The sequence below is a fragment of the Tasmannia lanceolata genome, unplaced genomic scaffold (genome assembly GCF_043159265.1).
Source record: "Tasmannia lanceolata isolate RefF3 unplaced genomic scaffold, GAP_Taslan_0.1 ptg001184l, whole genome shotgun sequence".
Lineage (NCBI taxonomy): Eukaryota > Viridiplantae > Streptophyta > Magnoliopsida > Canellales > Winteraceae > Tasmannia > Tasmannia lanceolata.
Window position 1 is genome coordinate 22,501 of NW_027519844.1, and position 6,017 is coordinate 28,517.

Here is a 6,017-nt window from a genome sequence, read left to right on the forward strand (position 1 = left end):
GGAAGCGGAACACGAACCGATTTCCGCTATTCCGGGTTCTTAGTGAGCGTAGCGAAATCAAGGTTTATGAGAAAGTCAGCGAAGTTTCTATGGTGTTCTACCTTTGCGTAGTCTCGGTCCACAGTGGAAGGCTCCGCACCTGAGCCTCGTTAGACTCAGCGGAAGTGTAAGGTGTAAGTGAAGAGAATAGAAGAGATGAAGTCCGTCCCTTAGCCTAGTCTATATCCACAGCTGACGTGACTCCGTACCGACGCCTCACTACTACTTAATTAAATTCATTAATGAACGGCTAAGCGATTTCATAACCGTTGCTTTCCTTAACCAGCTGACCTTACTTCGTAACCTTAGCCTCCCTTTCTTTATAGTTCGACTAAGTGACTTCGTAACCTTAACGTACTTTCTCAGGTCTCACTTCAAACGAAAACCTCTTTTTTTTGTTGAATTAGAAAGAACGGGACGGGGGGATGAAAGACAAAGAAAGGGATCAGGGGGCTTTATGATCGGAGAAAGGGAAGGGGCGTGGTTGGTGTGTCACTGGGTCGGTGGGGGAACCCGTAGGAAGGGGGGACGACCCGCCGAATTCACATCAGAAATCGCCAACATGAACACAAACGAAAGATTGAATTGCGTATAGAAACAAAACGAACCACTTCTATTCTCGGAGCTGAGGTATATGAAGAATGGCTTTTTGGTCCCTTTCGTCCAGTGGTTAGGACATCGTCTTTTCATGTCGAAGACACGGGTTCGATTCCCGTAAGGGATAGGTACTCATTCCCGGCCGGCGGTATCATTGCTGAGTGATCGCTCGCTATCTGGCTGGAAAAGGTGGTCCGGGAGCTTCCTCTCTCCCAGCAAGCAAGACGAGATGAGATCACCACTTCTCAGTAATGGACTTCCTTGAATTCTTCCTTAGCCTTAGATGTCCTTTCATAGATTCTCGAACCTCCGACAGAAAGAATCTCCATGCATGCGTTCTTTCTCTCCTCCCCTCAGCCACACATCTCTTTCGCCCCCTTTTTTTTTTCGGCCGTTTTTGTTAGGCATTGAACCCAGCTTCCAAAGTCAACTTACGTGAGAGGGGCTAGCGCCATAAACGCCCTTATTAGGTTAGATTGTCAGGCGCCTGGAGTGCCCTATTAGTAAGTAGTAGCTACTTGCCATACTAATAGGGCGCGCGAGGGGCCCCCCATTAGTCAGGGGGGCAACTGTATAATAGGGGCTCGCTTCGCTTTGAAAGCGGAGCTCGCAGCTTCCGTTTTGAAGCTGAGTGGTGTCCTCCCCTCCCTAATACCTAATACTTAGTTCCGTCTATGGAGCCTAAAGCTTCAACCATGGCATGGCAGTAAGCAGTAAGTTGGCCCAGCCTTCGCCTTCTTCAGTGGCCAAGTTGAAGCGTTCAACGGTTCTTCGGCCTACCACCTTTCTTTTTCAAGGTTGAGCTTGTTCAATTGAAGCTAATGCTATGCTGCCCTTCCCTTGTTCAAGAGAAAGCGAGGACTTTCTTTTAGCTACCGGCCCAAACAAAAGAGATTAGCCTCTTGATCGATTGATTGGATCGAAGTACGAAGGGGTTGATTGAAGTGTGAGATCAGACAGACCGAGCAACTAGCTGCTGCAGGATTGGACGTCTATCTATCTCACCACGTCAATGACGGCGGAAGGAATGCCCTTCTTTCTTACGGCTCGTTACCGCAGCGCTCGTTCACTCCAAGTGTAGTGTCTTTTTCAACCAGTAGTGTATCAGCTCTGGCATTATTGAACGAAAGAGATGCCGGGTCGGTCAATTGCATTAGGTAGGAGATGCGTGACCTGTCTTAACCGCAAGTGCATTCGCTATTCGATTCCATCCTCGATCCCACCTACCTTATGTATCTTCGGTCGGTATACTTTCTTCTCTATGTCGCCGTCTCATCAATGAGCGTAGATTGATGGAGATGGCTTTTGTGCCGGTCAATCTGTATCCCATTCTTCTGGCATAGTTTAGTTGGATCAAAGATCGGCAGGTGATCCGTCCTTTCTCCTCTGCCGCGGTTCATGCATTCTTCCTTCCACTTACTTGAATCAAGTTCCAAGGCCGCCAAGAGCTGAAGGTTCCTCATAAATATATATAAATATAAATAGAATGGATTTGATTTAAATAGATTTGGATATTGAGATTTTTCTTTATTTATTTGATCCCATTTTTGTGGATTCTTTTCTATTTATGTATTTATCATCGAATTTGGATTTATATATTCCTGATTGATGTGGTCGAAGCACCACTACACCAGGTGGTAAATAAAGTGTATCGTTCGCAGCCTTCATTCCTGCCTGCTCGCTTCCACACACGCCTTGCATTCTGAACGGTTGCCCTTCCATCTCTTCTGTGAGGGCGAACCCTGCTCCCGCTTAGATGGAACAGGAGCCCTGCCAGAACTAGAACAGGCCCTTACTAATAGGGGGCGCCAATTTGATCGCTTATACAGACCTTGACTGCCGCAAATCAAGTCTTATACGCCCTATAGATGAGTAATAGGGAGCACCCTGCTTTTGGTCGTCCATAGGAAGAGAGGGGTCAGCGAGCAGGTGTTCCCCATCTTTACCAAAGGCAAACAGCCCCCATGTTATTCAGCGTGGGGAGCCTGCATGACAAGAGCAGGCAGCAGGCATGGTGCATGGGACCAACCACTTCTTTTTCTCGCCACGCCAGCCACTTCATTCAATCATATGTTCTATTCCGGGACACTGGCCATTCATTCTTTTTCTTTCTAGTTCAATTGGGGACTTTCTTACTTTCTTTCTGAAAAGGCCGGCTTATTACGCCGCTGACTTACCTAACGTATACGCTTCGCTACGCTGACTCACTTTCTTTCAAGACAAAGAGGATCGCGCGCTTCTTACACCACCACTTCTAAGATAAGAGACCACTCTTCTACTTTGAAAGCGCAACAGCTAACCGGTTGCTTGGTACCAAGTGGTTGGTTGGCTAAGAATAAGAAGAAAAAAGCAACTAATTAGATTTGCTTTAGCTGCCGCTTTCTTTCATAACAGAGCCGGGAATAACGGCCGGCATAGAAGTCTCTCGCACGCAAGGAGATGCTGCTGCTGGATGTCACGGTTCCGGGGCGCCATGATCCTTCTCTCTGGAACAATCGAGGACTGCATCAATCATCGCTCAGTGAGCTATTTATTGCCGCCAATAGCGCTTCGCTTGCATGCAAGGCGGCAAAAAGCGCCAGGTAGAGCTATCGCGCGCGGGCGAAGGAGATGCATTTCTGGTACTGGTGGTACTGGACAAGCTCTCAGGGAATAATCTCTTTCTTATTTCTGCCTTTCTTTCCCATGACGACTAGGAACGGGCAAATCACAAATTTCACTTCGAATTCCGGACCTCAACATCCTGCTGCTCATGGTGTTTCACGATCAGTATTGGAAATGAACGGAGAAGTGGTGGAACGTGCGGAACCACATATTGGATCACTCCAGTGCGGCACGAAGCCGCTGACGCCGAGTCGGCTCCTATGCCGCTAGCTATGCCCTGCTTGGTCCCCCGGCACGGTGGAGGTTCCGTAGCGCGTCATGAGCACCGGGCAAAAGGCGGGGCGGTTGAGCAACTCAAGCGAACCGCCCTACCTTACTACTTAATAGGGACAGAAGGGAGAAGGTTGTGAAGGTGGCCTCGTTATCCACACCTCCGGTCGGATGAATGGAGGACCGACCGACCCGGGTTTTCACGAGCGTTGGCGGGTCCTGGAGTGCCCGTCAAGGGCGCTAGCGCATACCCCGGGGTGATCATCACCACCAGCACCTCACATCTCGGCACAGTGGAACGTGTAACCCGCCTGCTGTCCCATTCAACTAAACTTGTTCCTGTAATCCATAGCCTAACAGAACGCAGCAGCGAGGGACAACCCACCCATACAGCCAGCGGGGAGGATGGCACTACTGGCAAAGACCGTCTGGCGAAAACGCCGCAGGCGCGAAGCGTGGTAGGCCTGCGCCGGGGGAGCATAGCATAGGGAGGAAAGGGAGCCCGGACGGTGGAAGAGCCAGGGGAGGCCGGGTCATTTGACGGAAATGGAAGGCTTTTTCCGAGCGACTCATGAATTCTTGGAAAAAGAGGGAGCGAGCCAATGGATCAATGAATATATAGAGTCAACGGTACGCCCCGTAGATAGAAATCCAGCGCTGCCTACACGCGAATTAGCTTCCGAGGTCGAGCAGTCTCAATTTCACTACAGGATTTGCGAATGAATGCTGGGCTGGGCCACCTCGAATGGCGTGAGCCGCATGCGGGGAGACCCGCACGTACGGTTTTTAGGGGGATCTGGCCGAAAGACCGGCCGGCGCCCACCCGACTAGAGGGACGGAGAAATTAATAGAGTACAAAACTTATCTTCAAGCTTTACCTTATTCTGATCGTTCAGAGGGCGATCGCGGAGTCACTGAATGAAGTCCTCCGTTTCTTTCGGAGGTGCTGACCCGCAGCGAGGCAGAGATGACTAAGTGACATATGGAATATGGCGACGACAACAGCATGTCGTAGAAGGAGATAACAGGTGGAGCCAACGACCCACAAACAGACTCAATTATCTACAACTACATCCCCGAGCGGCAGTCAAACGGGGGCGTGAATGCGAGATGCCAGCGGAATGATCGGCCGGACAGAGGCTAGGGCTGCTTCCTTCCCACCGCGTCCTTCCTTGTGTGTCGGAGATATAAAGCGAGTGCACCGGAAAAGAACGGGAACTGGGTCGATCTATTCTATGGCGAAGCATCCGAAGCATAACTGCACACTCACACGATCTTTGCCGAGAGATAGGAGCATTCGGTGGAACCGGTGAACTACACTTGCTTCTGGATAGATGTGTGGGACAGAGGGCTCGTGGTACCTGCTGCCCACCCTTCCTCCGCTTTGAGAACCATGTGAACGGAGAGTGGGCAGAAGGGAAGGAGGTCCTCATATGGAGTCGCACACTTGAGCAGTGCGGGAGCCCTATTACGTAAAGGGAATGGGTCGAGTAAACTCCCCTGGGGCCGGAAAAATCACAGACGAAGTCAGCCTTTGATTTGATTGGTATTTATTTTTGCTTAGTGATTGGAAAGGAGGGCGCCTGGGTATGTTATAGAAAGGGAAGCCTTTGATTGGGGTAGTACTTCGAATGGCGAAGAGAGGCGGCTCGGCAGGGAAGGAATGGGAAATCGTCAAGGATTACTTATTTGTTGGCGAAACGAAGGGGGGGAAACCACGCCAGTGATTCTCTGAGCCGGTCTGGATTTCCAACGCCTCGGGAAACTGGTCGAGATAGATGACAGCACCTTTTTCCCCTCTTCCTTACCGGGAGGGCGATCTTCTCTTCTGGCCTTCACCTCCCGCCCGGCCCGGAAATAGTTCCCAGCCCCCCTTCTGATCCATTCATTTCTGCAAGCAGGGGGGATCCAGAGCTAAGCCCCCCTCCTATTCGAGGCCGGGTGGCCTCGCCCCACAAGCACCCAACCCTCCTTTTTTTTGCTCTTCCTTCGGTTTGGCTCCACGAACGCGCCACCTAGGAGCCCTACTCATATTCATGCGCTACTTCAATTCAAGCGCAAGCCCCCCACTTTGACTATAAGCAAAGTACCAAAGTGGTTGCGGGAACGAGACGCTTTCTTTCTAGGTTAGGTTTATGGATGGATTCAGTCAGCGAAAGTCCCTCCAACTCAATCAATATCAACAACATGTCGTGACGCTTTGGTTACCGGCGAACGCTTCCAAAGGCGACCCTCTCGAGTTTCCGGCTCTTTCCTAGATTGAAGTAGCCTTTCGTCGCCTTACTAATAGGGCCCGCCGCCCTTGAGTCTTATGGCAAGAAGTCACTATCAAACTGCTCGCCCTACTGAAGTACCAAAGGTGCGCGGAGCCAACGAGTTCAGTCGTTAAGCGTCACGAGTCTACTTTGTGACTAATTAATTGGTTTGCGACTGAAGGATCCTATTGACTAAAGGTTCTTCGGTTTCCTTTAGAATGAATGTCGCTATGAAGCCCCTACTACTTTGAT

The 6,017-nt window shown here is 50.4% G+C and overlaps 1 non-coding gene and 1 pseudogene across 1 annotated transcript; one reads left to right on the plus strand and one right to left on the minus strand.

Annotated features, from left to right (window-relative positions):
• LOC143869377 (uncharacterized) overlaps positions 1–5,699 on the minus strand; it is a 9,310-nt pseudogene extending 3,611 nt beyond the window's left edge.
• On the plus strand, positions 692–763 carry TRNAE-UUC (transfer RNA glutamic acid (anticodon UUC)). The gene has a single exon. It is a non-coding gene; the product is annotated as a tRNA-Glu (tRNA).
• Positions 5,700–6,017: the final 318 nt, after the last annotated feature.